This window comes from Pongo pygmaeus, chromosome 7 (genome assembly GCF_028885625.2).
Source record: "Pongo pygmaeus isolate AG05252 chromosome 7, NHGRI_mPonPyg2-v2.0_pri, whole genome shotgun sequence".
NCBI classification, from domain to species: Eukaryota; Metazoa; Chordata; class Mammalia; order Primates; family Hominidae; genus Pongo; species Pongo pygmaeus.
In genome coordinates, this window is record NC_072380.2 from 54,202,653 (window position 1) to 54,220,016 (window position 17,364).

Consider the following 17,364-nt stretch of genomic DNA (forward strand, 5'->3'; position numbering starts at 1 on the left):
GGTCAAGAGATCCTCCCACTTCAGCCTCCTGAGTAGCTAGGACTACAGGCGTCCAACACCACACCTGGCTAATTTTTGTATTTTTTGTAGAGATGGTTGATCTCCAACTCCTGGGCTCAACTCTTCCTCCTCCCTTCTCCTCCCAAAGTCCTGGGATTACAGGCCTGAGCCACTGTGTCTGGCCTTTGCTTTATTTCACACAGTAGAACATCCTCTAGGCTCATTCATGTTGCTAATGATAAGATTTCTTTCTTTTTCAAGGCTGAATAGGATTCTATTGGATATATGTACCTATATAGATAGAGAGATAGATAGATAGATATTTATTATTATTGTTTTGGGGGGGATATGGTTTCGCTCGTGTTCCCCAGGCTGGAGTGCAGTGGCATGATTTCGGCTCACTACAACCTCTGCCTCCCAGGCTGAAGTGATTCTCCTGCCTCAGCTGAGATTAAAGGCATGTCCCATCATGTGCGGCCAATTTTGTGTTTCTAGGAGAGATGGGTTTTCACCATGTTGGCCAGGCTGGTCTCGAACTCCAACAATTCTACTTCAACTATTTATTGGATACAAATATTTATGTGTGAGAAACAAGATTTTCAAGAGTGAAAGATTTAAAAACGACTTAATTGTACATCAGTAAGAGGCTGGCTAACTAAATCAGAGTACGTTCATCCTTACAGAAGAATACTATGCAGCTAGAACAAAACCAAATGGAGGAAACTCTTCCAAATGGTAACTTGGAATGATGTTCAAGACTTATTGTAAAATAAGTTTACAGTAAGGTGTAAGGTACATTATGGCAAAATTCTCTCAGAAATGTGTGTGTGTGGATTTCAAGTCATCCCAGTCCTAGAACATTGTGCTCTTTAGAGATGCCATACCTGTCTTTCCCTTTGTAATATCAAAGCAGTAATATCTTCTCTGGAGGCTTGTTGGGTGAATTGAATGGAAGAAAGTTAAGGAGGTACCAGAACCATTGCTGTTTCCCCTCCGTAGCCCTGCCACCCACTAAAGAAAGTTGGATGAGATTACTTAATGATTTCCCATTAAGTTGTATTTCCAAATATCATGATTACCATTTGAATGTAGTTGGTATGGAGCTTCGTGAGTGTGTGCTTCGTTTATTATGCATCACGTTCAGCTCCTTGTTATTTGCCTCCTAGTTATCATAGTAAAACTCTACTCCTCTACTCCGAGGAGCCCCTACCATCCGTATCGTCACTTTCCGGCCCAGCACTCTTCATGCTCGTTCGTTTAAAGCATTCTACATTGGGCAAATGAATCTTGGAAGGCAAAAGCTACTGAATTTAGCGAGTTTGTGGAGGCGTTCCCACCGATCAGCCAGGTGGAGTTCCACACACCCGATGACTGCACAACTCCTATAAGGCAGCAATATGCTGCAAACCCAGACGGCCACTCTTCTCACCCCTCGTCCCTTTGCTGTTCTGGATAATGAGGTCAATAGTCACCTAGGCAACTTGCAAAACTAACTGAAATGGAGAAAGGCCTTCCGGCTGGTGACTAGCCGAGGTCCACCTGGCCCCAATAAGCTGCTGAACAAGAAGGGCTGCCAGAAATTTCCCCCTAGGGAATTTGGTGGAGACGAAGACCTGCTCACTGGACAACGGTTCCTCCCAGGATACCCCCAAGCTGAAGAAGCGGGCTCTGAGCCACCCCCTTTCACCCTCCTTTTCCCCACCCTGGCCTGCTGAAGGTGCGCGTCAGGATGCGGACTACTGAGCCCTAAAGAAATAAGTCCTTCCACTTTGACCCCACGGAGGATTGCCTGTGCGGATCTTCAACGAGTCTACCAGTGTCTAGACACGGGAGCAGTTCTGTCTGGCACAGCAGCTCCCTCAAGGAAGACAAGAGTGAGGAGAAAGGAAACTCAAGTCTGACCATTCTGTCCTGGGAGACAAGAGGAGGATCTCATCTCTCATCTTTCCAAGCAAGGCAACGAGACTTTCTCTCATCTTTCCAAGCAAGGCAAGGAGACTTTTTCTCATGAGGAAACAAAAAGAAGTTGGAAGGAACGAAACCAGCCTGGAAGGTGAATTCCTAAGGATTGCCCATTGAAACTGACAAAATGGCCCTTGTTTGACGAGAGGAATGAGCAGAGCATTGATGTGGTCAAAAAGGACTCGAGTGAGACTTTCCCAGCATGTTTCTACCAAAGCTTTGTCTAAGTTTCGCAAAACACTCTCCTAATAAGCAGATGTTTGGCTCTTCAGAAAGTCAACATGCAAAATGCCTTGAGCGTCCCATAACACTGATGCCATGATGTTGCCTTTGGTCTGCCCTCCTTTTCCTTTGACTGGACCACTGCCATCTCTTGGTAGCCATCGCTTTGATGACGCTTTGTCTTCAGGATCATATTGGCAAAGCCATGTTCCAAATTCCGGTTACAATTTGTCAAACAGGTGCCCCAGGATCGTGATCCCTCCTGTTGAAAATTTCCACTGATAGCTCTCGTCGTCACTGCAGCTGATCTGGGCACAATGGTTTTCACAGCCACTGCAGGATTCATCTTCCACATCTTCTCATCTCTTCTTGAAACAAGCCATACCTCCGTAAAGAGTTGATTTCTTTGGGCTAGTGTCCTTAGAAGCTTTTCTTCAAACATCAATGATTTCTTCATTCTTCCACCCAAGCTTCACCGTCAATTGGATGTTTGCACTTGCTGCAATTTTAGCGGAATTCAAGTTGCACTGATAGGAGGCCTTTTCAGTGGATGTCTCATCCTTCTTAGTGCCTCCAATGAGATCCAGTTCAGAAAGGTTGTAAGAAGTTAGTACATGTTTATTTTAGTGAAAACGAATTGAAATCCATGCATAGATTTCTCACCATGTACATTTCCTATGAACTTTCGGAAGACCCCCTGTACTGAATATTGCCCAAATCCTGGGAGAGAAGTGGATGCGGTCCACTTCCTGTCTTCAGTTTGCCCACAGTGGAGGAGTGCACAGAGCAGGGAAAGGCAGCCCCAGAGAGAGGCATGCCCTCCAGCATGCAGCAGACTGCTGGCCCAGTCCTGGCTCCATGGGTTGCTGTGTGGGCCCAGCAAGCTGACCAACCTCCCTGAACCTTAATTTAATCCTAGGTAGCCCAATTCCACTCGCTATTATAGGACTGCTGTGCAGGGACAGTCAATTAACTTAAGAAAAGGAACCTAGCTCCAAGGTTGGCAACCGGGAATTCCAGTTGATTCCATGGGCGGACCCCCTGAGGAATTCCCAAGCTGAAGTCTCGTGGAAGATGAGGTTCAGTGTGACTAGACTGAAGCACCAATCCAATGAAGGGGAAGTCCCACCCACTCTGCCCTGTGCCTGTATAAAGGTGAGGCGGGGCGGCCGCGCCACTCATTGAAGCCGCCAGTTGGGAGAGGAGCAGAGCCAGGCCGGTGCTCCCGAAGGCAGCAAGATGTTGCGAGCCACAGCTCCCTGCTGGTTCCCACCTGCATACCCAGAAGCTAAGAAGGTGGCCGAGGAGGCGGCCCACGAGGCAAGCCGCCATTTGGGAGAGGAGCAGAGCCAGGTCGGTGTTCCCGAAGGCAGCAAGATGTTGCGAGCCACAGCTCCCTGCTGGTTCCCACCTGCATGCCCAGAAGCCAAGAAGGTGGCCGAGGAGGCGGCCCTCGAGGCAAGCCGCCAGTTGGGAGAGGAGCAGAGCCAGGCCGGTGCTCCCGAAGGCAGCAAGATGTTGCGAGCCACAGCTCCCTGCTGGTTCCCACCTGCATACCCAGAAGCTAAGAAGGTGGCCGAGGAGGCGCCCCACGAGGCAAGCCGCCATTTGGGAGTGGAGCAGAGCCAGGTCGGTGTTCCCGAAGGCAGCAAGATGTTGCGAGCCACAGCTCCCTGCTGGTTCCCTCCTGCATACCCAGAAGCCAAGAAGGTGGCCGAGGAGGCGGCCCTCGAGGCTCCAGAATTCCCACTGCCCTCTCATCAGCCTGCCCAGAGCTTCGGGCTCTGCGTGCCCCAGATGCACAACCAGGCCTCAGCACTCGTGGACATCCGGGCGGAGCCCCAGAATAGGGGTCCGGCGGTGCCCCCAGCGTGGCCCAAGATGGCGACGGAGGCGTGGTACTTCCCCGCGCAGAGGGGGTCGGCCTGCTGCTTGCCAGCCGCCCCAAGGCTGACAGAGAGGCCCTGTGGAGTCCGCATCTCAGCCCCCAGGGAGAGGAAGAGGATCGCCCACTTTCCCAGCCCCTGCTTGGTCGCAGGTCGCACCGATGCCAAGAGAACCCGGGTGGCCGGCAGCAGCCAACGCTCCAATGGCTCCAGGGTCGGCACACTGCCACGGAAGACTGGTCGCAACAGACGGGGGAGGGCATGCAAGACCTCCACCACACTCAGCTCTAAGCGAATCGTCCGTCGTCCATCCTTACCGACTTGGAAGAAACCCATTATCCTCCGAAGGTCTCGCTGCCAAGTCCCCACCGTCATCCGCCGAGGCTATCTCCAACTGTTCACCAAAGAGTGTCTCAAGTTCTGTGCCTCCCAGCAGGAGGCCGAGGAGAAGGCGCTGAACGAGGAGAAGGTGGCCTACGACTGCAGCCCCAACAAGAACATGTACCTGAATGTGGTCCTGAACACCCTCAAGAGACTGAAGGGCCTGACCCCCAGCTCCATGCCGGGCCTCAGCAGGGCCGCCCTGTACAGCCGCCTCCAGGAGTTCCTGCTCACCCAGGACCAGCTCAAGGAGAACGGCTACCCCTTCCCGCACCCCGAGCGGCCCGGAGGCGCCGTCCTCTTCACTGGCCAGGGGAAGGGGCCCGGCGACTCCTCCTGCAGGGTCTGCTGCCGTTGTGGCACCGACTATCTGGTGTCCTCCTCGGGCCGCTGTCTACGCGACCAGTTGTGTTATTATCACTGGGGGCGGGTCCGCTCCAGCCAAGTGGCTGGAGGCCGGGTTAGCCAGTACACCTGCTGTGCAGCTGCTCCTGGCTCAGTGGGCTGCCAGGTGGCAAAGCAGCACGTGCGGGACGGCCGCAAGGAGAGCCTCCATGGCTTCGTGAAGACCTTCAAGAAAGAGTTTTCCACAGACGCTTATCCAGGAATCTACGCCTTGGACTGTGAGATGTGCTACACCACGCATGGCCTGGAGCTGACCCGTGTCACCGTGGTGGACGCCGACATGCAAGTGGTGTACGACACCTTCGTCAAGCCCGACAACGAGATCGTGGACTACAACACCAGGTTTTCCGGAGTGACCGAGGCCGACGTCGCCAAGACGAGCGTCACGTTGCCCGAAGTCCAAGCCATCCTGCTGAGCTTTTTCAGCGCCCAAACCATCCTCATCGGGCACAGCCTGGAGAGCGATCTGCTGGCCCTCAAGCTGATCCACAGCACCGTGGTGGACACGGCCGTGCTCTTCCCGCACTACCTGGGTTTCCCCTACAAGCGTTCCCTCAGGAATCTCGCGGCCGACTACCTGGGACAGATCATCCAGGACAGCCAGGACGGCCACAACTCCAGCGAGGACGCAAACGCCTGCCTGCAGCTGGCGATGTGGAAGGTTCGACAGCGCGCCCAGATCCAGCCACGCCACCGGTCCGCCTCTCCCGCCGCCCTGGCCTGTCCTGAGCCCCAGGCCTCTTCCCAAACTGCCATCGATCCCGAGAGCTAGCCCTGTCCACCTCGCCGCAAAGCGAAAGAAACTGGAGCAGCCGGCGGCAGGAGAGGGCCAAAAGCCAAGACTAACCCCGACCCCGGACTCCCAGTCCCCCGGAGTCCCTGCCGCGGGCCGTCGTCCCTGTCCCCATCCCTCTGCCCCTCCCAGACCTCTGTCCTTCCACCAATGGGCTCCCCGAGGCCCCAGCCGCCACTCCCAGTCCCCGGAGACCCTGCCGCCGCCCCTGGCGCCTGTGCCCATCCCTCTGCCCCTCCCAGACCTCTGGCCTTCCACCACTAGCCTCCCCCAGCCCACCTGGACTTCCCCGGCCTCTGACAACAAGGCCAGCCCCCAGGCCCACCAGCCTCCTGATCGTCTTCGTTCTTGGGCCTCTTCCCCTTCTGTGGGGCTGTCTGAACCTCCCCTCCCCCACCCGATTTTTCCCCCGCCCCCGGGGCAGGCGCAGAATAAATGTCTGTATGAAGTTAAAAATTAAAAATAAAAAAAAAAGCTAAAAACAACTCAAAGTCCTTTGCTTTTGAATGTGCGCTTACCTGGTTTTCTCTAGAGGCACCACTGTGAGGTGGCTCAAGCCCTTAGGCTCTGGAGTTAGACATCTGGGTTCCCATTCCAATTCCACCACTGACTAGCTTTGTCATATTGGACGCATAACCTTTTTGCGCTTCTACTTCTTGATCTTTCAAGTGTCATCAGAAGATAATTAGACACCCACACAATAGCAATGGGAGATTTTAACACCCCACCGTCAACATGAAACAGATCAACGAGACAGAAAGTTGAAAAGGATATCCAGGAACTGAACTTAGCTCTGCACCAAGCAGACTGAATAGACATCTACATTAACTCTCCACCCCAAATCAACAGAATATACATTCTTCTCAGCACCACATCACACTTATTCCAAAACTGACCACATAGTTGGAAGGAAAGCACTCCTCCGCAAATGCAAAAGAACAGAAATTACAACCAACTGTCTCTCAGACCCCAGGGCAGTCAAACTGGACCTCAGGATGAAGAAACTCACTCAAAACCGCTCAACTACACGGAAACGGAGCAATCTGCTCCTGAGTGACTACTGGGTACATAGCGAAATGAAGACAGAATAAAGATGTTCTTTGAAACCAATGAGAACAAAGACACAACATACCAGAATCTCTGGGATACATTGAAAGCAGTGTGTAGAGGGAAACGTAGCATTAAATGCCCACAAGAGAAAGCAGGAAAGATCTAAAATGGACACCCTCACGTCCCAATTCAAAGAACCAGGGAAGCAAGAGCAAACACAATGCCTGAATCAGTCAGTCAACTTCCAACAGGGCTCCAAGAGAGAATGAACCACCATGCCTCTTTAAATCCACGTTTCTATTTGGAATCTTCAATGAGAGATGAGACACTAAGCAGCTAGTTTTGGTGGAATGGCTGATTTTGTCAATGTTTTCGGTGTGTGAGTGTGTGTGTGTGTGTATGTATAGATAACTAAATTAAACTGATAATCTGGATGCTTACATTTCCATTCATTTAATTTGTGTATGTGAGCCCACGCACACGTATATACACACACACTAACACTTCCAGAACACTGACTTAGTGAAGAACTGGATTTCCAGTGTGTCAGACAAATTTCAGAAAGCGCTGAAGAAGGGCATTTCTGATGGATTTCACCGTTCCTGGAATTTTATTTTCCTTTATAACTTAGAGTTCTTCTCTGGAGATTTAATAGATAAAAGTCTTTTGCAGTGTACGTTATTTCATTTTATTTTTATAATTTATTTAAATTGTCATTTTAAATTGACAGATAAAAATGATATATATTTATGGTGTACAACATGATGTTTCATATATGTATACATTGTGGAATGACACAAAAATCAAGCTAATGAACACATTCGTTTCCTCACATACTGATTTTATGGTGATGAGAACATGTTTCAAATCTACTCTGATAGCACATTTCAAGTATACAGTACATAGTTACCCACTGTGGTTGCCGTGCTGTTCAACATATCTCTAGAACTATTCGTATCTGAAATTTTGTATCATTAGACTAACATCTCCCAATCCCTCCCCGGCCCCTGCCTCGGGTAAGCAGCGTTCTGCTCTCTACGACTCTGAGTTCCACTTTTTTACATTGCACATAGAAGTGAGATCGTGCAGTATTTGTATTTCTGTGTTTGCTTTTTAAAACTTTATGATGTATTGATGTATTTTTTCAGACAGTGTCGGAGTCTGTCACCAAGGCTGGAGTTCAGTGACACAAACACGGCTCACCACGGCCTCCACCTCCCGGGGTCAAGAGATCCTCCCACTTCAGCCTCCTGAGTAGCTAGGACTACAGGCGTCCAACACCACACCTGGCTAATTTTTGTATTTTTTGTAGAGATGGTTGATCTCCAACTCCTGGGCTCAACTCTTCCTCCTCCTTTCTCCTCCCAAAGTCCTGGGATTACAGGCCTGAGCCACTGTGTCTGGCCTTTGCTTTATTTCACACAGTAGAACATCCTCTAGGCCCATTCATGTTGCTAATGATAAGATTTCTTTCTTTTTCAAGGCTGAATAGGATTCTATTGGATATATGTACCTATATAGATAGAGAGATAGATAGATAGATATTTATTATTATTGTTTTGGGGGAGATATGGTTTCGCTCGTGTTCCCCAGGCTGGAGTGCAGTGGCATGATTTCGGCTCACTACAACCTCTGCCTCCCAGGCTGAAGTGATTCTCCTGCCTCAGCTGAGATTAAAGGCATGTCCCATCATGTGCGGCCAATTTTGTGTTTCTAGGAGAGATGGGTTTTCACCATGTTGGCCAGGCTGGTCTCGAACTCCAACAATTCTACTTCAACTATTTATTGGATACAAATATTTATGTGTGAGAAACAAGATTTTCAAGAGTGAAAGATTTAAAAACGACTTAATTGTACATCAGTAAGAGGCTGGCTAACTAAATCAGAGTACGTTCATCCTTACAGAAGAATACTATGCAGCTAGAACAAAACCAAATGGAGGAAACTCTTCCAAATGGTAACTTGGAATGATGTTCAAGACTTATTGTAAAATAAGTTTACAGTAAGGTGTAAGGTACCTTATGGCAAAATTCTCTCAGAAATGTGTGTGTGTGGATTTCAAGTCATCCCAGTCCTAGAACATTGTGCTCTTTAGAGATGCCATACCTGTCTTTCCCTTTGTAATATCAAAGCAGTAATATCTTCTCTGGAGGCTTGTTGGGTGAATTTAATGGAAGAAAGTTAAGGAGGTACCAGAACCATTGCTGTTTCCCCTCCGTAGCCCTGCCACCCACTAAAGAAAGTTGGATGAGATTACTTAATGATTTCCCATTAAGTTGTATTTCCAAATATCATGATTACCATTTGAATGTAGTTGGTATGGAGCTTCGTGAGTGTGTGCTTCGTTTATTATGCATCACGTTCAGCTCCTTGTTATTTGCCTCCTAGTTATCATAGTAAAACTCTACTCCTCTACTCCGAGGAGCCCCTACCATGCGTATCGTCACTTTCCGGCCCAGCACTCTTCATGCTCGTTCGTTTAAAGCATTCTACATTGGGCAAATGAATCTTGGAAGGCAAAAGCTACTGAATTTAGCGAGTTTGTGGAGGCGTTCCCACCGATCAGCCAGGTGGAGTTCCACACACCCGATGACTGCACAACTCCTATAAGGCAGCAATATGCTGCAAACCCAGACGGCCACTCTTCTCACCCCTCGTCCCTTTGCTGTTCTGGATAATGAGGTCAATAGTCACCTAGGCAACTTGCAAAACTAACTGAAATGGAGAAAGGCCTTCCGGCTGGTGACTAGCCGAGGTCCACCTGGCCCCAATAAGCTGCTGAACAAGAAGGGCTGCCAGAAATTTCCCCCTAGGGAATTTGGTGGAGACGAAGACCTGCTCACTGGACAACGGTTCCTCCCAGGATACCCCCAAGCTGAAGAAGCGGGCTCTGAGCCACCCCCTTTCACCCTCCTTTTCCCCACCCTGGCCTGCTGAAGGTGCGCGTCAGGATGCGGACTACTGAGCCCTAAAGAAATAAGTCCTTCCACTTTGACCCCACGGAGGATTGCCTGCGCGGATCTTCAACGAGTCTACCAGTGTCTAGACACGGGAGCAGTTCTGTCTGGCACAGCAGCTCCCTCAAGGAAGACAAGAGTGAGGAGAAAGGAAACTCAAGTCTGACCATTCTGTCCTGGGAGACAAGAGGAGGATCTCATCTCTCATCTTTCCAAGCAAGGCAACGAGACTTTCTCTCATCTTTCCAAGCAAGGCAAGGAGACTTTTTCTCATGAGGAAACAAAAAGAAGTTGGAAGGAACGAAACCAGCCTGGAAGGTGAATTCCTAAGGATTGCCCATTGAAACTGACAAAATGGCCCTTGTTTGACGAGAGGAATGAGCAGAGCATTGATGTGGTCAAAAAGGACTCGAGTGAGACTTTCCCAGCATGTTTCTACCAAAGCTTTGTCTAAGTTTCGCAAAACACTCTCCTAATAAGCAGATGTTTGGCTCTTCAGAAAGTCAACATGCAAAATGCCTTGAGCGTCCCATAACACTGATGCCATGATGTTGCCTTTGGTCTGCCCTCCTTTTCCTTTGACTGGACCACTGCCATCTCTTGGTAGCCATCGCTTTGATGACGCTTTGTCTTCAGGATCATATTGGCAAAGCCATGTTCCAAATTCCGGTTACAATTTGTCAAACAGGTGCCCCAGGATCGTGATCCCTCCTGTTGAAAATTTCCACTGATAGCTCTCGTCGTCACTGCAGCTGATCTGGGCACAATGGTTTTCACAGCCACTGCAGGATTCATCTTCCACATCTTCTCATCTCTTCTTGAAACAAGCCATACCTCCGTAAAGAGTTGATTTCTTTGGGCTAGTGTCCTTAGAAGCTTTTCTTCAAACATCAATGATTTCTTCATTCTTCCACCCAAGCTTCACCGTCAATTGGATGTTTCCTCTTGCTGCAATTTTAGCGGAATTCAAGTTGCACTCATAGGAGGCCTTTTCAGTGGATGTCTCATCCTTCTTAGTGCCTCCAATGAGATCCAGTTCAGAAAGGTTGTAAGAAGTTAGTACATGTTTATTTTAGTGAAAACGAATTGAAATCCATGCATAGATTTCTCACCATGTACATTTTCTATGAACTTTCGGAAGACCCCCTGTACTGAATATTGCCCAAATCCTGGGAGAGAAGTGGATGCGGTCCACTTCCTGTCTTCAGTTTGCCCACAGTGGAGGAGTGCACAGAGCAGGGAAAGGCAGCCCCAGAGAGAGGCATGCCCTCCAGCATGCAGCAGACTGCTGGCCCAGTCCTGGCTCCATGGGTTGCTGTGTGGGCCCAGCAAGCTGACCAACCTCCCTGAACCTTAATTTAATCCTAGGTAGCCCAATTCCACTCGCTATTATAGGACTGCTGTGCAGGGACAGTCAATTAACTTAAGAAAAGGAACCTAGCTCCAAGGTTGGCAACCGGGAATTCCAGTTGATTCCATGGGCGGACCCCCTGAGGAATTCCCAAGCTGAAGTCTCGTGGAAGATGAGGTTCAGTGTGACTAGACTGAAGCACCAATCCAATGAAGGGGAAGTCCCACCCACTCTGCCCTGTGCCTGTATAAAGGTGAGGCGGGGCGGCCGCGCCACTCATTGAAGCCGCCAGTTGGGAGAGGAGCAGAGCCAGGCCGGTGCTCCCGAAGGCAGCAAGATGTTGCGAGCCACAGCTCCCTGCTGGTTCCCACCTGCATACCCAGAAGCTAAGAAGGTGGCCGAGGAGGCGGCCCACGAGGCAAGCCGCCATTTGGGAGAGGAGCAGATCCAGGTCGGTGTTCCCGAAGGCAGCAAGATGTTGCGAGCCACAGCTCCCTGCTGGTTCCCACCTGCATGCCCAGAAGCCAAGAAGGTGGCCGAGGAGGCGGCCCTCGAGGCAAGCCGCCAGTTGGGAGAGGAGCAGAGCCAGGCCGGTGCTCCCGAAGGCAGCAAGATGTTGCGAGCCACAGCTCCCTGCTGGTTCCCACCTGCATACCCAGAAGCTAAGAAGGTGGCCGAGGAGGCGCCCCACGAGGCAAGCCGCCATTTGGGGGTGGAGCAGAGCCAGGTCGGTGTTCCCGAAGGCAGCAAGATGTTGCGAGCCACAGCTCCCTGCTGGTTCCCTCCTGCATACCCAGAAGCCAAGAAGGTGGCCGAGGAGGCGGCCCTCGAGGCTCCAGAATTCCCACTGCCCTCTCATCAGCCTGCCCAGAGCTTCGGGCTCTGCGTGCCCCAGATGCACAACCAGGCCTCAGCACTCGTGGACATCCGGGCGGAGCCCCAGAATAGGGGTCCGGCGGTGCCCCCAGCGTGGCCCAAGATGGCGACGGAGGCGTGGTACTTCCCCGCGCAGAGGGGGTCGGCCTGCTGCTTGCCAGCCGCCCCAAGGCTGACAGAGAGGCCCTGTGGAGTCCGCATCTCAGCCCCCAGGGAGAGGAAGAGGATCGCCCACTTTCCCAGCCCCTGCTTGGTCGCAGGTCGCACCGATGCCAAGAGAACCCGGGTGGCCGGCAGCAGCCAACGCTCCAATGGCTCCAGGGTCGGCACACAGCCACGGAAGACTGGTCGCAACAGACGGGGGAGGGCATGCAAGACCTCCACCACACTCAGCTCTAAGCGAATCGTCCGTCGTCCATCCTTACCGACTTGGAAGAAACCCATTATCCTCCGAAGGTCTCGCTGCCAAGTCCCCACCGTCATCCGCCGAGGCTATCTCCAACTGTTCACCAAAGAGTGTCTCAAGTTCTGCGCCTCCCAGCAGGAGGCCGAGGAGAAGGCGCTGAACGAGGAGAAGGTGGCCTACGACTGCAGCCCCAACAAGAACATGTACCTGAATGTGGTCCTGAACACCCTCAAGAGACTGAAGGGCCTGACCCCCAGCTCCATGCCGGGCCTCAGCAGGGCCGCCCTGTACAGCCGCCTCCAGGAGTTCCTGCTCACCCAGGACCAGCTCAAGGAGAACGGCTACCCCTTCCCGCACCCCGAGCGGCCCGGAGGCGCCGTCCTCTTCACTGGCCAGGGGAAGGGGCCCGGCGACTCCTCCTGCAGGGTCTGCTGCCGTTGTGGCACCGACTACCTGGTGTCCTCCTCGGGCCGCTGTCTACGCGACCAGTTGTGTTATTATCACTGGGGGCGGGTCCGCTCCAGCCAAGTGGCTGGAGGCCGGGTTAGCCAGTACACCTGCTGTGCAGCTGCTCCTGGCTCAGTGGGCTGCCAGGTGGCAAAGCAGCACGTGCGGGACGGCCGCAAGGAGAGCCTCCATGGCTTCGTGAAGACCTTCAAGAAAGAGTTTTCCACAGATGCTTATCCAGGAATCTACGCCTTGGACTGTGAGATGTGCTACACCACGCATGGCCTGGAGCTGACCCGCGTCACCGTGGTGGACGCCGACATGCAAGTGGTGTACGACACCTTCGTCAAGCCCGACAACGAGATCGTGGACTACAACACCAGGTTTTCCGGAGTGACCGAGGCCGACGTCGCCAAGACGAGCGTCACGTTGCCCGAAGTCCAAGCCATCCTGCTGAGCTTTTCCAGCGCCCAAACCATCCTCATCGGGCACAGCCTGGAGAGCGATCTGCTGGCCCTCAAGCTGATCCACAGCACCGTGGTGGACACGGCCGTGCTCTTCCCGCACTACCTGGGTTTCCCCTACAAGCGTTCCCTCAGGAATCTCGCGGCCGACTACCTGGGACAGATCATCCAGGACAGCCAGGACGGCCACAACTCCAGCGAGGACGCAAACGCCTGCCTGCAGCTGGCGATGTGGAAGGTTCGACAGCGCGCCCAGATCCAGCCACGCCACCGGTCCGCCTCTCCCGCCGCCCTGGCCTGTCCTGAGCCCCAGGCCTCTTCCCAAACTGCCATCGATCCCGAGAGCTAGCCCTGTCCACCTCGCCGCAAAGCGAAAGAAACTGGAGCAGCCGGCGGCAGGAGAGGGCCAAAAGCCAAGACTAACCCCGACCCCGGACTCCCAGTCCCCCGGAGTCCCTGCCGCGGGCCGTCGTCCCTGTCCCCATCCCTCTGCCCCTCCCAGACCTCTGTCCTTCCACCAATGGGCTCCCCGAGGCCCCAGCCGCCACTCCCAGTCCCCGGAGACCCTGCCGCCGCCCCTGGCGCCTGTGCCCATCCCTCTGCCCCTCCCAGACCTCTGGCCTTCCACCACTAGCCTCCCCCAGCCCACCTGGACTTCCCCGGCCTCTGACAACAAGGCCAGCCCCCAGGCCCACCAGCCTCCTGATCGTCTTCGTTCTTGGGCCTCTTCCCCTTCTGTGGGGCTGTCTGAACCTCCCCTCCCCCACCCGATTTTTCCCCCGCCCCCGGGGCAGGCGCAGAATAAATGTCTGTATGAAGTTAAAAATTAAAAATAAAAAAAAAAGCTAAAAACAACTCAAAGTCCTTTGCTTTTGAATGTGCGCTTACCTGGTTTTCTCTAGAGGCACCACTGTGAGGTGGCTCAAGCCCTTAGGCTCTGGAGTTAGACATCTGGGTTCCCATTCCAATTCCACCACTGACTAGCTTTGTCATATTGGACGCATAACCTTTTTGCGCTTCTACTTCTTGATCTTTCAAGTGTCATCAGAAGATAATTAGACACCCACACAATAGCAATGGGAGATTTTAACACCCCACCGTCAACATGAAACAGATCAACGAGACAGAAAGTTGAAAAGGATATCCAGGAACTGAACTTAGCTCTGCACCAAGCAGACCGAATAGACATCTACATTAACTCTCCACCCCAAATCAACAGAATATACATTCTTCTCAGCACCACATCACACTTATTCCAAAACTGACCACATAGTTGGAAGGAAAGCACTCCTCCGCAAATGCAAAAGAACAGAAATTACAACCAACTGTCTCTCAGACCCCAGGGCAGTCAAACTGGACCTCAGGATGAAGAAACTCACTCAAAACCGCTCAACTACACGGAAACGGAGCAATCTGCTCCTGAGTGACTACTGGGTACATAGCGAAATGAAGACAGAATAAAGATGTTCTTTGAAACCAATGAGAACAAAGACACAACATACCAGAATCTCTGGGATACATTGAAAGCAGTGTGTAGAGGGAAACGTAGCATTAAATGCCCACAAGAGAAAGCAGGAAAGATCTAAAATGGACACCCTCACGTCCCAATTCAAAGAACCAGGGAAGCAAGAGCAAACACAATGCCTGAATCAGTCAGTCAACTTCCAACAGGGCTCCAAGAGAGAATGAACCACCATGCCTCTTTAAATCCACGTTTCTATTTGGAATCTTCAATGAGAGATGAGACACTAAGCAGCTAGTTTTGGTGGAATGGCTGATTTTGTCAATGTTTTCGGTGTGTGAGTGTGTGTGTGTGTGTATGTATAGATAACTAAATTAAACTGATAATCTGGATGCTTACATTTCCATTCATTTAATTTGTGTATGTGAGCCCACGCACACGTATATACACACACACTAACACTTCCAGAACACTGACTTAGTGAAGAACTGGATTTCCAGTGTGTCAGACAAATTTCAGAAAGCGCTGAAGAAGGGCATTTCTGATGGATTTCACCGTTCCTGGAATTTTATTTTCCTTTATAACTTAGAGTTCTTCTCTGGAGATTTAATAGATAAAAGTCTTTTGCAGTGTACGTTACTTCATTTTATTTTTATAATTTATTTAAATTGTCATTTTAAATTGACAGATAAAAATGATATATATTTATGGTGTACAACATGATGTTTCATATATGTATACATTGTGGAATGACACAAAAATCAAGCTAATTAACACATTCGTTTCCTCACATACTGATTTTATGGTGATGAGAACATGTTTCAAATCTACTCTGATAGCACATTTCAAGTATACAGTACATAGTTACCCACTGTGGTTGCCGTGCTGTTCAACATATCTCTAGAACTATTCGTATCTGAAATTTTGTATCATTAGACTAACATCTCCCAATCCCTCCCCGGCCCCTGCCTCGGGTAAGCAGCGTTCTGCTCTCTACGACTCTGAGTTCCACTTTTTTACATTGCACATAGAAGTGAGATCGTGCAGTATTTGTATTTCTGTGTTTGCTTTTTAAAACTTTATGATGTATTGATGTATTTTTTCAGACAGTGTCGGAGTCTGTCACCAAGGCTGGAGTACAGTGACACAAACACGGCTCACCACGGCCTCCACCTCCCGGGGTCAAGAGATCCTCCCACTTCAGCCTCCTGAGTAGCTAGGACTACAGGCGTCCAACACCACACCTGGCTAATTTTTGTATTTTTTGTAGAGATGGTTGATCTCCAACTCCTGGGCTCAACTCTTCCTCCTCCCTTCTCCTCCCAAAGTCCTGGGATTACAGGCCTGAGCCACTGTGTCTGGCCTTTGCTTTATTTCACACAGTAGAACATCCTCTAGGCTCATTCATGTTGCTAATGATAAGATTTCTTTCTTTTTCAAGGCTGAATAGGATTCTATTGGATATATGTACCTATATAGATAGAGAGATAGATAGATAGACATTTATTATTATTGTTTTGGGGGGGATATGGTTTCGCTCGTGTTCCCCAGGCTGGAGTGCAGTGGCATGATTTCGGCTCACTACAACCTCTGCCTCCCAGGCTGAAGTGATTCTCCTGCCTCAGCTGAGATTAAAGGCATGTCCCATCATGTGCGGCCAATTTTGTGTTTCTAGGAGAGATGGGTTTTCACCATGTTGGCCAGGCTGGTCTCGAACTCCAACAATTCTACTTCAACTATTTATTGGATACAAATATTTATGTGTGAGAAACAAGATTTTCAAGAGTGAAAGATTTAAAAACGACTTAATTGTACATCAGTAAGAGGCTGGCTAACTAAATCAGAGTACGTTCATCCTTACAGAAGAATACTATGCAGCTAGAACAAAACCAAATGGAGGAAACTCTTCCAAATGGTAACTTGGAATGATGTTCAAGACTTATTGTAAAATAAGTTTACAGTAAGGTGTAAGGTACCTTATGGCAAAATTCTCTCAGAAATGTGTGTGTGTGGATTTCAAGTCATCCCAGTCCTAGAACATTGTGCTCTTTAGAGATGCCATACCTGTCTTTCCCTTTGTAATATCAAAGCAGTAATATCTTCTCTGGAGGCTTGTTGGGTGAATTGAATGGAAGAAAGTTAAGGAGGTACCAGAACCATTGCTGTTTCCCCTCCGTAGCCCTGCCACCCACTAAAGAAAGTTGGATGAGATTACTTAATGATTTCCCATTAAGTTGTATTTCCAAATATCATGATTACCATTTGAATGTAGTTGGTATGGAGCTTCGTGAGTGTGTGCTTCGTTTATTATGCATCACGTTCAGCTCCTTGTTATTTGCCTCCTAGTTATCATAGTAAAACTCTACTCCTCTACTCCGAGGAGCCCCTACCATCCGTATCGTCACTTTCCGGCCCAGCACTCTTCATGCTCGTTCGTTTAAAGCATTCTACATTGGGCAAATGAATCTTGGAAGGCAAAAGCTACTGAATTTAGCGAGTTTGTGGAGGCGTTCCCACCGATCAGCCAGGTGGAGTTCCACACACCCGATGACTGCACAACTCCTATAAGGCAGCAATATGCTGCAAACCCAGACGGCCACTCTTCTCACCCCTCGTCCCTTTGCTGTTCTGGATAATGAGGTCAATAGTCACCTAGGCAACTTGCAAAACTAACTGAAATGGAGAAAGGCCTTCCGGCTGGT